Raw genomic sequence first — 17308 nt, forward strand, 5'->3', positions numbered from 1 at the left:
TTGTAAGAAATCATCGGTTATTTATTATGTAAATTTTTGTCTTAGTAATATGGACTATTTTTTGAAGGATGTAAAAACACTTATGTATTTTCTATTAGAAAAAAAAAAGTGAACATTTTAATAATTCGTAAATCATCTTTTTCGACGCGAGGAATAATTTTTACTGCTTTTCGTTTTAAGGTCAAAACGCGTTTTAATAAAGTTATACAGCTAGCTTAATAATTATACTATTAATGTCATACATTAGTTACGGTATAAAATTATTGTGTTATTTTTAATAGTAAAAAAATAACTTAACTTAAAATGTCTCTTATGGTAGTAAACTTTTTTTCGACCTCTTATTAATATTATATTTAGTAGATTAAAACATTAAATTAAAAGATACTTCATTTACTAAATAATTTAATTAATAATATCTCTTTATAAAATAAATCTAAAAAGTACCGTGCTATAGCACGGAAACTACACTAGTTTTACCATGAATTAATTAGGCACTAATAAATTCAAAACAAACTCACTCTAAAAACTCTCTCTGTTCTCTCTTCCTTCTCCCTCCCCCCTTAAGTAATCTTTGATCTACTACCACCGCCATGGCGCCATCCTCACTGACCTTCCCTATTCCCCTTCGACGCCGCCGGAGATGTGGCCGTCTTAAGGATGATCTCCGGCGGTATCAGATGTTCGATCATGATTGATTTCGCCTTAGTTCCGATTTAACCGACCTATTTTCCCTTCAACCCCTATGTTATCTTTGTGTCCCGAGCTGTGTTTTGTCGATATATTGTCCGCAATCGGACTTCTTCACCACTACTCTTCGGTAGCCTCCTTTATGTGGGTATGTCGGTTTTCCCTCTTCCCTTCTTTATGTCAGCCTCTTAAGGTTGGTTCTCTCCTTTTCCGGTTCTGTCCAATTCCCCTTTGCATTTCTGGTTAAACTGGAAGAGTTTGAAAAGTCTATTTAGTTCCTTTAATCGTTTCTTTATTTGTGCCTTGTTCTAAATCTATCTTCACTCATTCAAGGATCAAGCATTCTTATTTGTACCATGAATTTTCTTTTACAGTATGTCAGGTAATCTCTAGTTTGAAATAACTTTATTGGTCCTCGATTTCATCTCGAGCCTACATTGTTTCTCTCCCTTTATAGGATTTCGTTAACAATTTGGATCACGTATGACAATTTGCTTGTTTTTGGCAATTTGAACCTTGTTCTTGCGTTTGTTCAATTTTAAAGAGACCGGTTTGTTTCTTTAATTGGGAGGAATTACATTTTCTTATGTGGGACATTTTAGTTTCGGTCTTCTTTTGACTAAGGTCTGAGCTTGTTGGCATCGTCTTCAGGCGGTGTGTTTTCTCCATGGTCGCGTATACGGTGGAGGTGGTTTGTTTGGGTTGGTGCTGCGTGGGTGGGTTGTAGTAGATTTCCGCTTTCTTATTGTCCTACTCTCCTCGTTTTAACCCTGTTTGATTTCTAGCTTCTTTTTCGATGGACTATCAATCGCGTCTTCTCAATCTTAGTGAATTGTTTATTTTCGACGAAAATGATGTGGAGGATGAGGATTTTATTAGGTGGATTATGAGTAAGGGGGAGCCATCTATCTTCACAATACATATGATGAAACAAAGGGGCAATTCTCTCTTTAAAGAAGGAAATTTTTCTTTGACAGCCGACCTCTACAAACAAGCCCTTAATCTTTTATGCTTTGTTGGCTTCGCGCTTTCTCATGATCAGCTTTTTGCCTCTTCCCTAGCCTTTCCCTTGTCCTTAACCTAGCAGCTTGTGATTTGAAGCTCTCTCGTTATAATCATGCCTGTTGTTACTGCATTTCGGTCTTAAAATTTGACCACGACAATGTTATAGCCATCTATCGTAGAGGCTTAGCTTATTCACGGTCGTACCTCCTTAGGGAAAGCTCTGAAAGACTTTGAACGTTCTGTTCAACTTGACCCGAACAATAAAGATGCTATTCGTGAGCTCTTGGCCTTGGTTAACAAATTAGTCTTAAATCTTGATGAAAAACGGGTTGCTTACCCTTTTGACCCATTAAGGTCGTCTAATAAAGGTAAGAAACCGCTTCTGGCTGATGATGTGGTTGACAAGTGTGATGTTGCATCTTGTAGTAACGTGCCGTGTTCAACAATTTTGTTGGTACTGATCATGGCGGAGTTGACATTAGTTCAGTTAGTGCCATGGGCTTCGTTGGTAATTGTGAAGCTGAACCACTACCACTGTTGCACGCTAAGGATGAAGGTGATACCTCCCATACCTTTTCGGCAAAACCTACACACTACTTTTTCCAAAAAAAAAAAATCTAAGAATAAATTAAGTCTTTCATCCCAAGACTATGAAAATTTGTTAAGCGGGAGGAATATCCAGTTTTTTCACCCAGAATCCTTTTCTTACTTGAGGGTTCGTCCTCTCACCTCTAAAAACTCCATTCAGAGGGAAACTGCCTGTGAAGCAATTTCAAGGGAAGCAGTAGTTTCCTCTTCTTCTCCTTTGCGTGAGGAAGATTCTACGAATCTCGATTCTACACCTCTGAGTGCCTAGTTGGTTCAAGAGGAGGTCGTTATCTAGATCGACAAGAAAAAGCTTCTATCATCAGACCTCTCGCTTGCTACTAAAGTCTCAATAGTTCAGTTTCATTTCGTGGCAGCTACGGAGAATGTAAGCAAGACTTGTAGCCGTAAGGTGCGTTGCCCGCATGGTCATGGTCACATGAGTCGATGAGGTACCAATCTGGAAAAAAAAGATCTACCCTTTCTGTCAACCGTTTTGTTGTTTTATTTTCTGTGCAGGTACACTATTAACACCAATACTGTTACAATGGTTAAAAGAGATAAAATAAAGGAAGCCAATATCATCCAGTTCAAAGATTATTATCACCCTCTCTTCAAGAAGTATCGTCTCTCTGTTTCTGCTAGTAATTCTAGCTCGATTAGTAATTCTAGCTTGATTATTTGGTCTTCTAATAGTTTAAGAGTTGCTGGTTTTCCTATGTTTGTACTTTAACGGTTTTATTTCTTTAATACAATTTATCGTTGTAAAAAAAAACCTTGCTAAATTTGATAATAAAGATAGAGACTTGAGAATTGCACTAAAGCCATTAATGAGAATTAAGGTGATTCTATGAAGGTGAAGGGGATAAATATTGTTAATTATACTAATTTTTCAAGAAACTGTAAAACTCCATAATCAAAAGGATGCTTCCTCTATACGTATTTCATAATTGATTTAAGGAGGACTTATGATATTATAGAATCGTTCTTTATTAAATATATGTTTGATGTTCTTGGATTTCCTACAGGATTTAGCAGTTTGGTGATGACCAGCATATCCACTACTACTTTCTATCTTTCTCTTAACGGTGATGGGTTTGATTTCGGGAGGTGGTGACGGGAAGGGGGGAATTCAACAGATGTTTCATGCTCTTGGATTTTCTCAAGATCTAGCAGTTTGGTGATGAGTTTGGTTTCTTTAAAGGAAAAAAAAAAAGAATTGAGGCAGAGCCGCAGAGGTGAAATACCCGTCTATTTTAGGACTTGTTACTTGATAGAGTAAGTTGGGATTCTCCGTCATGTACCTTTATTAAGGATTAATAGTTTTCTATATCCGGACACTCGGGGTGAGCACTCGGCTAAGCCAATGTTACTCGACCGAGTCGGCTGGTTTACTAACCGAGTTAGTGCCACTCGACGAGTGAGCAGGGCCGGCCCTCAGGCCTGTTTGGTGGGGTTTTGGACAAGGGCCCAGTGTTGGGAAGGGCCCATTATGAAAAAAAAAATCAAAATTAGGAATTCTCTAAGTCAAATGTATGAAAGTCTCGCTCACCTCTCAACCAAGGAAAGAAAAAACTTAACTTTTGGAAAATAATAAAAATTTCTAGTTTTTCTAATTTGACTCATCTCCTTCATGCTTTTCAATATCTATTTTTCTAACTAGTTACTTTCTTTCTTAAACCTAAAAATCAAATTTTCTTATTTCTAGGTTTTTTCATAATCGAACACTTTTTATCCTTTATAGTTATAATTAGAACTTTCGAAAGGTGTGAAGTATCGGTGTCTCTACTCTCTGCTACTCGTTATTCACTTATTTGCTAACCCCCATTTGTCTCTTTGTCGGACGTTGATCCATCTCCATCACCTCAGTCAGTCAAGGAAGCAAGGATTCAGGAAGTTCTAATTTTTTTCCCTTCAATTTTTATTTATTTAGTTATTTAAATTCTTGATCGTTGATTGTTGTTAGCGGTTTTTGTGCTGCGATTGTATCGTTTTTGTGTTGGGGTTGAACTAATTTTGTTTTAAAAGAGCCCAATTTTACAATTTTGCCTAGGGCCTCGAAATGTTCAGGATCGGCCTTGCGAGTGAGGTGTGACACTCGGTCTAGTTAGGTGAATTGGTGAGATTAGCCAATTTTCTTATTTAATTGATTCCTGGTTAACTGGTTACTTGAGATTGATATTAATTCGTGTCTAAGCCTTACTTACTCCTAATAATCAGTTGTTAGCATGTTTTACGCAACTCTTACCCCCTAATAGTCCAAGAGAAAAAGGTGGGATTTAGCTTCGGTAGATTAGAATCTCGTCTTTTGGGTTTGGTCCTAATCCTTTCGGTAGGCAAGTCCCATAAGATCCTAGAGAAATTAGTTCGTGTCTTAATCTGTTAATTAAGGTATGATTATAACTAATTAAATGAATTGGCAGTGATTGCATACGATTGAACCCTGTAGGTGGTGAATACAATATGATAAATGTGAAAGGCTTTCATTATGCGTAAATGTCGAAAAGGTAGGGATAATCTCATCTCATCTTTGGGTTTGTTGTGTTGTTCACTTGTTTTTTTATTGTATGATGGCAATTTGCCAAGTGTGTAATCGATTGTAATGGATATTGATATTGTGATTGTTGAATCAGATTGAGATTGTAATTTTAATTTTAATTGTTGGATCAGATTGAGACGATTGTGATACTATGATGAGGGATTCAGTAGGGCCACCGATTTCGACTTTGTTGATATCGGATGTCACTCTAGAGTCGCCTCTTAAAGGCCCGCCACAAGAAGAATATGCACATTTATGATCATATGGATTGATGTAACGTGATTGTAGCGCGCAAAAGGTTGCGTGATTGTAACGTGCAAGACAGGCCGTGTGATCGTCGCACACAGGCTGTGGGCAAGCGCGTTCGCCGCATGATTTGAGTTCCACATGGTTACTGAGATTGGTTATTGACATTGAATATAGAGATTGGTTATTGTGATTGTTTACTGAGAACTGTGATTGATATTGGTCTATTTGTTGCATTTGAGGTTATTTGTGTACTAGTTACCTACTCAACCTTTTGGCTGACTCTTTGCTTGTTGTATGTCAAATATTTTGACAGATCAACCTGTGATGATTTGACCTCCTTATGATTTGAATGGAACTAAGCCAGGTCGTGTAAACCACACATCTAAGCCTAGGCCAGGTCGTGTAAACCACATGATCCGGCCTAGGCGCAAGACTGGACCAAGTAAAAATAATTTTTTTTCCCATTGCATTCGTCTCATCGAGATAAGCGATTTGAAGAAAAATCATTGAAAACGGACAGCGGAGCGCAAAGCTATGGCTGTTTTAAGTTTTTTTCTTTCCTAATCGTCAATTTTTTTGTCACACTTTTTATGACCGTATGATTTATGTTTTTATCCCAAAAATAGCAAATTTAAAATCGTTATTATTATTTTTGTTATTAATTGTCGTCTATAAATATGTAAGAGAAAAGTTAGTTTGTCACTTTTTTCCATTACAATAAAACGATATTAATTATTATAAAAACCGTCTCCGAAACACATATGCGATAAAACAATAAATTAATTTTTTTAAATTTAATTTCGATGCTCAAGGGCAAATTAGGAATAAATGAAAAAATGGAATGGGGGCGTGATATAACAATGTGGTTTTAAAAAGTCGCATTTATAGAAAGGAGATTTGACATTCAAGGTTTTTAATTGACGATATTCTTGATATGCGAGACGATATTCATAGAATGAATTACCACTAATCTTTTATCTATCACACCCTTAATTAAAGTTACATTTTTCCTATTCTGTTTAATTAAAAAGAAAATTTATTGTTTTCCAAATTTCTTAAATTCTTCTAAAATAAAAAGATGACAATAAAAGTAATTAAGGAAAGTAACAAATTGAAGGGTTTAAAAGTCAGATATTTTTAATGATAGTAACCGATTTGGATGAAATGACGTAAAAAGATATGACAATTATTTAATAATATGACAATTATTTAATAATATAGATGTAAGGGATAAAAAAGAAAAAGAAAATAAAATTAGGTACCACATATCTCAAATGCTACTTTAGGTAGTATTTTATTTCAGTTAGTTTATTTGGTTAAATAATCAGGTTGCTAAACGCTTACAAAAAATTAAGGTATTTAAAATTTTGGTCAAATAAACTACTTTGATCAAATTAGATACCTAAAATACATTACCAAACAGAGTCCCTAATCTCTAAACTATGGGTTGTTACTCTGAGACAACTACGGCCCTTTGACCTCTTATATATATATTTTCGGTCGTGCCCTTCGCTATACTTCGGCGCCATCGATATTTCATGATACATATTTAAATTGCTTTTAGCTCATTTGTCACTGCGTCTGTCTTCTTCTTTCTCGTCCATTATTTACCGCAAATATTACTCGAATAATTTCCTAATTAATTATAATTAGCACGAATTATAAGTAACCACTTTATTCCTTGTCCCCATCTACTACTCTTTCTGCATCCTTCTTTATTGCTCCACATATTTATGTTTTACGAATTATGACTTTTCGTTGGATGATACTCTGTTATTTTTTTTATTCTTATGTTCTTTGTTCTTATTCAGGTACTTCGTTCGACTGACTAATGTCATCTACGTCGGTTGCCTTACGCCATTTCTACTGGTATAGATACTTTCTTGTCGTGTACAGAAGGTGTTTGTGTTGGAGCTTGTGTCCTCCACAAATTAGTGTGATAACATTTGTAAATCTCTTACAGGTTCACAAGGGTATACTTCGTATATTTAATCAGTTGATTAACGTTTACCTGATAACGGTTGGCTTGCTAGAAAGTTTGACGTTATTATCATACTGATGGCGGTGATCAACTAGTCCCTAAAGGTCACACCTATAGGATGTGTTTGAGAAATGTGGTTATAGAAATATAATCATATTGATGCCCAAAATGACTAAAAAGTTAGTCGATGTGTTGATGAGATAATTATTTAATGAAAATTAAATAATATTAAGTTGAGACGAATTAACTGTCAATTCGTAAATTAAATATAATAAGTTATATTTAATTAAATATATATAATGTTAGCTTGGACGAATTAATCTGTTAATTCGTAATTAAATATAATCAGTTGTATTTAATATCAACAAGCTGAATGTGTCATAGTGGTAATAGTGAGGGTACACATACCAAGAGGTCATGGGTTCGATCCTCACTAGATGACAATTCAACACATATTATATATTTTTGGAAAGACCAAAATAAGAAAATTTTATTCCTTATTTCGGTCAACATTGGCCGAAAATTAGGAGAGTTATATCTTTCCTAATTAACTTGGTAATTCGGTCTGTATAAAAAGAAAGGGAGAGAATTATTTCTACCCTAATGCTTTTTCCTGACCTTGCCTCCTCTTTCTCATCACAAGAACACAAAGACAATTAAATTTTACAGAAAATTTTAGATTGATTTCTAGCATAATCAAAGGGCATATCTCAGATCGTCTTGGGTGCAACTAATAGGCGAATATCAATTTTGATATTGTTCTTAGGCCAATTTTGCTAGGACCTGAGGTTAATTCTAAATCCTTTTACTTTTGTTTATGTATTTTATTTTATGATCTTAGATCATCTTTGTTAAATCGTTATAATCCTTCATGTTAAAGGGAAGTATACAGATTATTTCCCACAAGTGGTATCAGAGCTTATGTAATACTCCGTATTTATATGTCTTGGGGTACTCTATTGAGTAGCCCTTACTCTGTCGAGTATGGGCAAGTTGCGAAATAAAATAGTTTCTGACCTGTTGGGTACTCGATCGAGTAGCTGGGGTACTCGATCGAGTAAGGGGGTACTCGATCGAGTACCTTGGGTACTCGATCGAGTGTCCGGTTTACGGGGAGTTTTTCTCGGGTTTTGTTAATTACGCGATTAAGGTATTTAAACATAATCGTCATTGTTTTAATTCACTTTTACAAAACCTAAAACCTGTTTAAGAAACAAAGCAGTCACTTCATCTTCCTAATCGCGTTCTTAGCAATTCCCGGAGTTCAGACGGTCAGTTTGTGTTGTAGTTCGTATCGTTGAGTTCCTTGCGCCGAGGGTAAGCTTCTAGCATAATTTTTATAATGTTTTGCTAGGTTTGGTCAAACCCTAATTTAGGGTTTGGGGGTTTTATGAGTAGCAAGTAATTGGTAGTCTTTATGTGTTATGTGTTAGGAGGAGGATTCGTAGAAGAGGCGTTTTGAGACAGCTGTAGATACCGTCTGCGTGTTGTGCTTTCCAGGTAGGATTTCCTACTCAGTATTAGTCCCATAATGGGATATTGGTGATGTGCTGTAATTAGTTGTTTGATATGATGACTGTGATTGTGATTGTGATTGTGGTTGGTTGTCTATGGTTCTCGAGATGCGTTCTCACCGAGTGGGGTCACTTGCGGGAGTGACTTCACGCCCTAGTTTCGCCCTTCGTGGAACCCGCCACGAAAGGGGATGTGCACATTAATGGACGGGGTTATCGCTCGTACGATGAGCGGGGCTTAGGTGGGAACGGTGCGGTCCCCCATCGGGCGTGGCCGGGTCCAAAGTGGACAGTCAGTATTGAGATGATGGGAGTTGGTGGTGGTGTGTGTGTGTGTGTGTGACAGTTCAGCTGTCTGTTTGTCTTATTATTGTTATCTATATTGATTGTGTGATTAGTACTGACCCCGGTGTTGTTTTGTAAACCTGCGGTGATCCATTCGGGGATGGTGAGCAGATATTGAGCAGGTATAGCGATGAGTACTGGGATAGCTGGGATGGCCACGACATGACGATAGAGTCTTCCGCTGTAGTTTAGCATTTATTTACATTTCGATTGATAATGATAGTTTGGAATAATGTATCGTACTTTGGTTTGGTTTGAGGATTGTATTTATTCATTAAACTATTTATATTAAACGTTGTTTCTGTTTTGTCTATTTGATTATCATACCTCGGGCGACCGAGATGGTAATGTCTTCATACCTGAGTGGTCCTGGTAAGGCACTTGGAGTATGGGGGTGTTACAAATGGTATCAGAGCGACGATCCTGAAACCTGTAACCAATGAACTTAATGAACATAGGGAGTCAATTAAAATGAACCCGGGGTAAAAGTTGTAGGAGCTAGTGCAAAGGCTTGGGAGACGTCCTAAAGTCGCGGGGGTCGCCCTACAACTTTGAACCGGTCACATGGGAAAGTGTTTGTCGAGTCATATGTGTGCTTGGTTAACTTGTTAACAATGTGATGAAGTGTGTGCTTGTTGGATGTTGAAGGAGAAGTTGAGAATGTGAAAGAAAAGTAATATATGTGTAGACATGATGTTGGAGTAACATGTTGGATTTTACAATGTGGCTTTAATAGCATGATGAACTGATCTTGTTGATAGTAGAATAGATGCGTAGCATATTTATTATGTTATCATGTGGTTTTATAAAGTTTAGCATGTAATTGTACGAAGTAACATGCGGGTAGCTCTTACGAGTTAGTGATACTCGATCGAGTGGGACTGACTCGATCGGGTGGGTTTTTGGCGATTTTGAGTCCAGAATCGAGTTTTGGGGCACTCGATCGAGTAACTAGGGGTACTCGATCGAGTAGGGGGTCACTCGATCGAGTAGCCTAGATACTCGATCGAGTAGGTAAGAGATCAGAAAGTCTGTTTGGTTCTGGAGTTTGGGTACTCGATCGAGTACGTGGGGCACTCGATCGAGTAGCCCGTTACTCGATCGAGTGTGTTTGGGAACTCGATCGAGTGGGTTCTGGACAGCGTGATTTCGTGTTTTGAGGTTTAGTACGTGTGTTTATGTTTACCCTTTCTTATATAGCTTCAAGATGCCGCCCAAGAGAACTGCTTTGTACGCGAGAGCTGAGCTTATGACCACGGATGACATCGTTAAGATGTTAGAGCACCAGGATGCTCTTACTGAGACCCTGAAGAGAGTGAATGAGGACGAGGATAAGAGTAAGGAGAAGGAGGTTGATCATTCTAAAATCACCCTCTATATTGCGAGGTTTAACCCGAAAGAATACAAGGGGGTTGGGGAGCCTAATCTGCTTGATAGTTGGTTGAGAGAGATGGAGAACATCTTAGACTTGGTTCATTGCCCTGATGAGATGAGAGTGGAACAGGCTGCGTTCTATCCGAGGGAGGCGCGCAGCAAGTGGTGGGATTCGGTGAAGGTGAGTGCTAAGGAGATATACACCAACCAAGGCTTACCCGCTATACTTGGGGGAGTTTCGTAGGGCGTGAGGAAGGAGTTCGTACCGGAGCATGTGAGGAGTAGGTTGAGGGAGGAGTTTGATAAGTTTAAGATGACCGCCGAGATGTCGGTAGCCGAGTACTACGATTGATAGTTCAATGAGAAGTCCGGTATCGAGGATATGGGTTTGAGTGAGGAGAACCCGGCGTTGAGGTTTGAGAGTGGGTTGACTACCAAGATTATGGATAAGTTACCCGTGGGAATCCTTACCGATGTTAAGGAAGCTTATGAGAGGGTGGAAGAGCCGAGAGGTTGGTGGAGATGGCTCGGGAGAGGTCCGGGTGGAGAGAAGAGGAAGTCTGAGAGCGAGGGTGGTGGCCAATCTAATTACAAGAAAGGCAACCACAATCAGTCTAAGGGGTTTTCTTCTGGGTCTGGGTTTAGTGCTGGGGCTTCCTTTGGGCGTGGCCGTGGGAGTGTGAGCAATAGTTGGGGAGTGACCTGCTTTGGTTGTGGTGGCGTAGGCCACAAGAGACATGAGTGCACGAGTGCACCGGGATCTGTTCAGAGACCTGCACAGAGCTTTGCGAGCAATAGACCGGCTGGATCATGGCCAAACCGGGGAGGTCAGAGTTACCAGAGTGGAGGCAACCGCAACGGCGGTAATTCTTATCAGAAGACACCGATGAACAACAACAACAACAATCAAGGGTCGGGTGCTAAGCCGACCGCATCGCCCAAGATCTTGTCCTGTGGAGGTGGGCGTAGAATACGGTGGCAAGTTGTTCATGATGGACAAGAAGGCAGGTGAGGAGGATGCGCACGTTATCACCGGTACATTCCTTGTTAATGGTATTCCTACGTTTGTTTTGTTTGATTCGGGGCTTCTCGTCGTTTGTGTCTTCGAGTCATGTGAAACAGTTGGGTTTGAGAGTATATGAGTCCGTTAGGGAGCAAGTTTTCATACCTTCGGGTGAGTCCGTATCGTGTGGGAGGTTGTTTAGAGATGTATCTTTGATAGTTGGGCAAGTCGATTTCCCGTGGACTTGCTAGAGTTTCCTTTTAATGGTTTTGAGATGATAGTTGGGATGGATTGGTTAGGAAAGTATAAAGCTAAGATAGACTGTCATCAAAAGAAGGTGTCCTTAAGAGGTCCAAAGTGTGTTAGTGTGTCTTATCGTGGGTTTCTAGTCAAACCCAAAGTTAAGTTGATTGCAGCTGTCACCTTGAAGTCGTATCTGAGGAAGGGATGTCCTCTGATTTTGTGCCATGTGAGAGATGACCGGATAGAGAGCCCGGCTAGATTGACGAGATACCAAAGTGGTGGGAGAGTTTGCAGATGTTTTTCCAGAGGAGATTCCGGGGTTGCCACCGAAGAGAGAGATAGATTTCACCGTAGAGTTGAAGCCAGGGACGGGGCCAATCTCTAAGGCACCGTACCGTATGGGTCCTAAGGAGATGGAGGAACTTAGGAAGCAGTTGGATGATTTGATAGAGAAGGGATACATTAGACCAAGTGTATCGCCTTGGGGAGCACCAGTTCTTTTCGTGAAGAAGAAAGATGGGAGCTTGAGGCTGTGCATAGATTACAGAGAGCTGAACCGTGTGACGATAAAGAACAAGTATCCTTTGCCAAGGATAGATGACCTGTTTGATCAGTTGAGCGGTGCAACAGTCTTTTCTAAGATTGATTTGAGGTCGGGGTACCATCAGGTGAAGATTAGAGAGGTAGACATACCGAAGACAGCTTTCACGTCAAGGTATGGCCATTATGAGTATGTGGTGATGCCGTTTGGGTTGTCTAATGCACTGGCAGTGTTTATGGATTTGATGAATAGGATCTTCAGACAGTTCTTGGATCAGTTCGTAGTTGTGTTTATCGATGACATCTTGGTCTACTCTAAGACTAAGGAGGAGCATGAGGAGCATCTGAGGATCGTGTTGCAGACTTTGAGGGATCATGAGTTGTATGCTAAGCTGTCCAAGTGTGAGTTCTGGTTAGAGAAGGTTGCTTTTCTGGGGCATGTAATCTCTAAAGATGGGGTAGCTGTAGATCCGGCGAAGATTGAGGCAGTGACAAAGTGGGAAGCACCAAAGAATGTTGCTGAGGTTAGAAGTTTCTTGGGTTTAGCTGGATACTACAGACGGTTCGTGAAAGATTTCTCCAAGATAGCTAGACCGATGACAACGTTGATGAGGAAAGAGAACAGGTTTCGTTGGGATGAGGGTTGTGAGACGGCGTTTCAAACATTAAAGGAGCGTTTGACCACGCCTCCCGTCCTAGCATTACTGAAGGAGCGAGAATTTCGAGGTTTATACAGATGCCTCGAAGAATGGGTTGGGATGTGTGTTGATGCAGAATGGTAAAGTGATTGCCTATGCTTCTAGGCAGTTGAAGCCTTATGAGGAGAACTACCCTACTCATGATCTGGAGTTGGGTGCAGTGGTGTTTGCTCTCAAGATTTGGAGACATTACCTTTATGGAGCAATCTTTAAGGTATTTTCTGATCACAAGAGTCTTAAGTACATCTTCACGCAGAAAGAGTTGAACATGAGACAGAGGAGGTGGATGGAGCTGATTGGTGATTATGACATGGAAATTATCTACCATGGAGGGAAGGCCAATGTTGTTGCGGATGCTTTGAGTAGAAAGAGTGTACATTCCTTGTGTACAGCTCTATCTTTGATGAGGCTGAGGGATGAGGTAGCGAGCTTTGGGATTCATATGATGCAGAAAGGAGATGCTATGGGTGATATGACAGTACATATGGAGTTTTATGATGACATTCGGGATAAGCAGGCTTTGGATCCTAAGATAGTGGAGTGGAGAGCTGGAGTAGAGAAAGGGACAGTGTCCCGCTTTTCTATTCATACAGATGGTAGTTTGAGGTTTGATGGTAGGTGGTGTGTTCCGAATGACGAGGAGTTGAAAAAGACAATCATGACAGAGGCGCATTGCACACCATATTCAGTTCATCCAGGTGGAGACAAGTTATACAAGGATTTGAAGAAAACGTTTTGGTGGCCTGGGATGAAGAAAGAGACAATTTGAGTTTGTGTCCCGTTGTTTGACATGCCAAAGAGTAAAAGGGGAACAGAGAAGACCACAAGGTAAGATTCAGTCTTTAGAGGTGCCTGAGTGGAAGTGGGAATCCATTTCCATGGATTTCATTGTGGGTTTGCCGAAGAGTCAACAAGGTAACAACATGATCTGGGTGATAGTGGATCGTCTGACTAAGTCAGCTCACTTTGTTCCAATGAAAGATACATGGACTAAGGCACAATTGGCTATGGCCTATCGAAAGAACGTGCTTAAGTTACATGGGGTCCCTAAGGACATAGTGTCTGACAGAGATGCGAGGTTTATATCGAGGTTTTGGAAGGAGTTGCAGGAATCGTTGGGAACAGCTTTGAAGATGAGTACAGCATTTCATCCTGCGACAGATGGGCAGACTGAGAGAACAATCAAGACCCTTGAGGATATGTTGCGAGCTTGTGTGATGGATTTTGGTGGTAGCTGGGAGCAGAGGTTGGACTTGATAGAATTTTCTTACAACAACAGCTATCACACCAGTATAGGTATGTCACCGTTTGAGGCTTTGTATGGGAGGAGGTGTAGGAGTCCAATCTGTTGGGACGATAGTGCCGAGGCAGTGGTTTTAGGACCAGAGATGGTGCATGAGATGGTGGAACAGATTAAGATGATCAGGGAACGGATGAGAGCAACCCGGGATCGACGTAAGAGTTATGCAGATCTACATCGTCGGGACATAGAGTTTCAGGTTGGGGACAAGGTTCTTCTGAAAGTGTCTCCGATGCGTGGAGTTATGAGATTTGGGAAGAAAGGCAAGCTAAGTCAGAAGTTTATAGGGCCTTATGAGATCTTAGAGCGAGTTGGGGAAGTTGCTTATCGTTTGGCTTTACCAGCTGCGTTGGAGAGAGTGCATAATGTGTTTCATGTATCGCAGCTGCGGAAGTATGTGAGTGACCCATCACATGTGTTGGAGGTAGAGAGCTTAGAGCTAGATGAGTCTTTATCATATCTTGAGGTGCCTAAGCAGATCCTAGACCGAAAGGTTAGAAAGACTAGGAGTGGGGAGACAGTTTTGCTTAAGATCCTTTGGTCTAACCACGAGACTGAGGAAGCTACATGGGAGGCGGAGGGTATCATGAAAGAGCGTTACCATTTCCTTTTTGATCAGGTATGTATGGTTACGGGGACGTAACCTTGTTTCTTTTAGGGGGGGGGGGGTAGGAGATGATCGCGAGAGTTTTTAAGAGTTTTATACACCTTTTATATGTTGTGTCGGTATGTTTGTCGGGATAAGTTGGGTTAGTATCATGCTTTACGGTGTGTTTTGTTTGACCTTCGAGTCTGGAGGCTTATGGGAGTACCTTTGTTTAGTAGTGGTTTGAACTTCGGGGACGAAGTTCCTTTTAAGGAGGGAAGACTGTAATACTCCGTATTTATATGTCTTGGGGTACTCTATCGAGTAGCCCTTACTCTGTCGAGTATGGGCAAGTTGCGAAATAAAATAGTTTCTGACCTGCTGGGTACTCGATCGAGTAGCTGGGGTACTCGATCGAGTAAGGGGGTACTCGATCGAGTACCTTGGGTACTCGATCGAGTGTCCGGTTTACGGGGAGTTTTTCTCGGGTTTTGTTAATTACGCGATTAAGGTATTTAAACATAATCGTTGATACCCGTCGCTGTGAGTACCAAAGATAAAATTTATAATCTTCTATTAAGACTAACCTAGGCTAGTGGTAACAGGGTCGATCCGCAAGGAGGCAGTTGTAAACTTTAGTTGTCTAATGAAAGTCTAAGGTAACAATTATGGGGGTTGATTTGAATTGTTCTATAGCTAATGGCAATAAAAGGAAAATAAACTAAAAATACGAATTAAACAGGTAAAAGAAGGGTACTAGGATGGTCGGGTCATTATAGCTTCGGCGGCAGCAAACTAAGTCGGTTTAAATCAAACACAAGTAAGGCGGGAAATAAGAGGTCCTCTCGGTCCACTCCTAACAAATAGCATCTCTCGATCTCGCTATAGGTCCCTAATGTCGCTAATACTAACTTTCGTCCTGAAAAGCGACTAATGGTCTAAACTATACCTATCTTTCGATCTTAGCACAGTTTAGTCGATTCAATTGACGGTCAAATAACCTTCCCTATCTTTCGATCTAATGGGTCGGTCACAAAATAGGTATCTAACTGGTCGCATGCATTCGATTTGTTAAATACGAGATTAAAACCAATTAAACGAAAGATAACCTTACAAGGTCAGTCGATCGACCAACAATGTCAGTCGATCGACTGACACGCGGGTTCAGTCCGTGTTCAATCTAATGCCGCCTGGCCATAAATCGCCTACATCCTAGCACTATGAAATTAGCTACTCATACTGGGAATATCAATAACAATAAAATCTATCAATAACATAGGAGAATTCATGATGAAAACAAGGAAATAAACAATTAACAAATAACGACAAGTTGGCTTTCAAGAAACTACTAGCAATTCTAATCTATTAGCAAAATACGTAAACTGAAAGTAAACAGGAGAAATACCGAATTGCAGGGGTAAGATTGATTAATAATAACCGAATTTCGATGCTCACGATAATTCCAAACCCTAATTATTCGATAAAGAACTTTGAATGAAAACTTAATGCTAAAACCTGATGTAAAATTCTGAATAAAAGACTTGATGTTCTTAGGTTACGTTATATAGGAATCAACGTAACAACTTATTTCTAAAACCTAAACTTCACGGGCCTTGAGTTTCTCAATCTTTTAATTCCCGTCTGGAATCGAAATCTGGTCGATCGACTACTCAGGCTGGTCGATCGACTGCTCCTCAGCAACAGTAGCTTCGATCCGACGACGTTAGTCGATCGACTGAGAATGATGGTCGATCGACTGACTGAGCTGCTACTTGACTTCTCTAAACTCGTGGACTCGTCTTTTGGGCCTTGGATCGCGCACCAAGCTCGTTCCTTAAGCAATTCCTTGACGTCATTTGCAATGCAGATTACTCGGGGGCGGATTTGGCTTGATTTCCCGTCGAATTCTTCACATTTCTGCAATAAAGTACAAAATACGGAAGTAGACGGAAATAGGGAGAAAAGCAGCAAATAGTACACAAATGAGCTCTGAAATGCGTGTAAAAAGAGATGTAAAACATCATATAAATGACACGCATCAAATCTCCCCAAACCAAACCTTGCTTGTCCCCGAGCAAGAACTAGACTCGATCTAATGACCTAATGGAACGAGTTAAATCTCAGAGCGAATTGACAACTGTAAAGCCTAAACCAATTTAATGCACAACCAACAATCAATTAGTAATGTGAATCATGCAAACGAGTTATAAAGTCGTCGAAAACTGTTGAACCGTTGACTGTAAAGACTTATTAAACTGGACTCTCACGGGCCACTCAAATCACTCAATAAGCGCAGGTGATATATATGTAAGATAGGAAGAATAAATTTGTAATGACTCTCACCTAACTGCGACCTATGAAAACATGCCAGCAATAAATTATGAAGATGACCTCTATGACCGTACATATGCATTCCAACCAAACAGATGACCATTGACACATGCCGAGGTATAATTATGGAAATGTGAGGTATGGGTAAGAAGAGGCAAAACATTTTATGGTAAAGTGGAGGTACAGGTGATCAAGCTAGTACCAAAACGGAACCAAATGGCAACATCCAACTTCCTTCCCATAAACAAATAAAATGGTGCTATAGCAAGCACAAATCTCACAAACTCCAAAATAGAAGTAATCAACTAACTCCCCATAAGATATAAAT

General features: G+C 40.0%; 1 long non-coding RNA gene across 1 annotated transcript; it reads left to right on the forward strand.

The window, feature by feature from the left end:
* The first annotated feature begins 508 nt into the window (after positions 1–508).
* On the forward strand, positions 509–5287 carry LOC141639897 (uncharacterized). Its single transcript, XR_012542752.1, has 2 exons — positions 509–4784; positions 4948–5287. It is a non-coding gene; the product is annotated as an uncharacterized LOC141639897 (long non-coding RNA).
* The last annotated feature ends 12021 nt before the right edge of the window (positions 5288–17308 follow it).

This window comes from Silene latifolia, unplaced genomic scaffold (genome assembly GCF_048544455.1).
Source record: "Silene latifolia isolate original U9 population unplaced genomic scaffold, ASM4854445v1 scaffold_587, whole genome shotgun sequence".
Lineage (NCBI taxonomy): Eukaryota > Viridiplantae > Streptophyta > Magnoliopsida > Caryophyllales > Caryophyllaceae > Silene > Silene latifolia.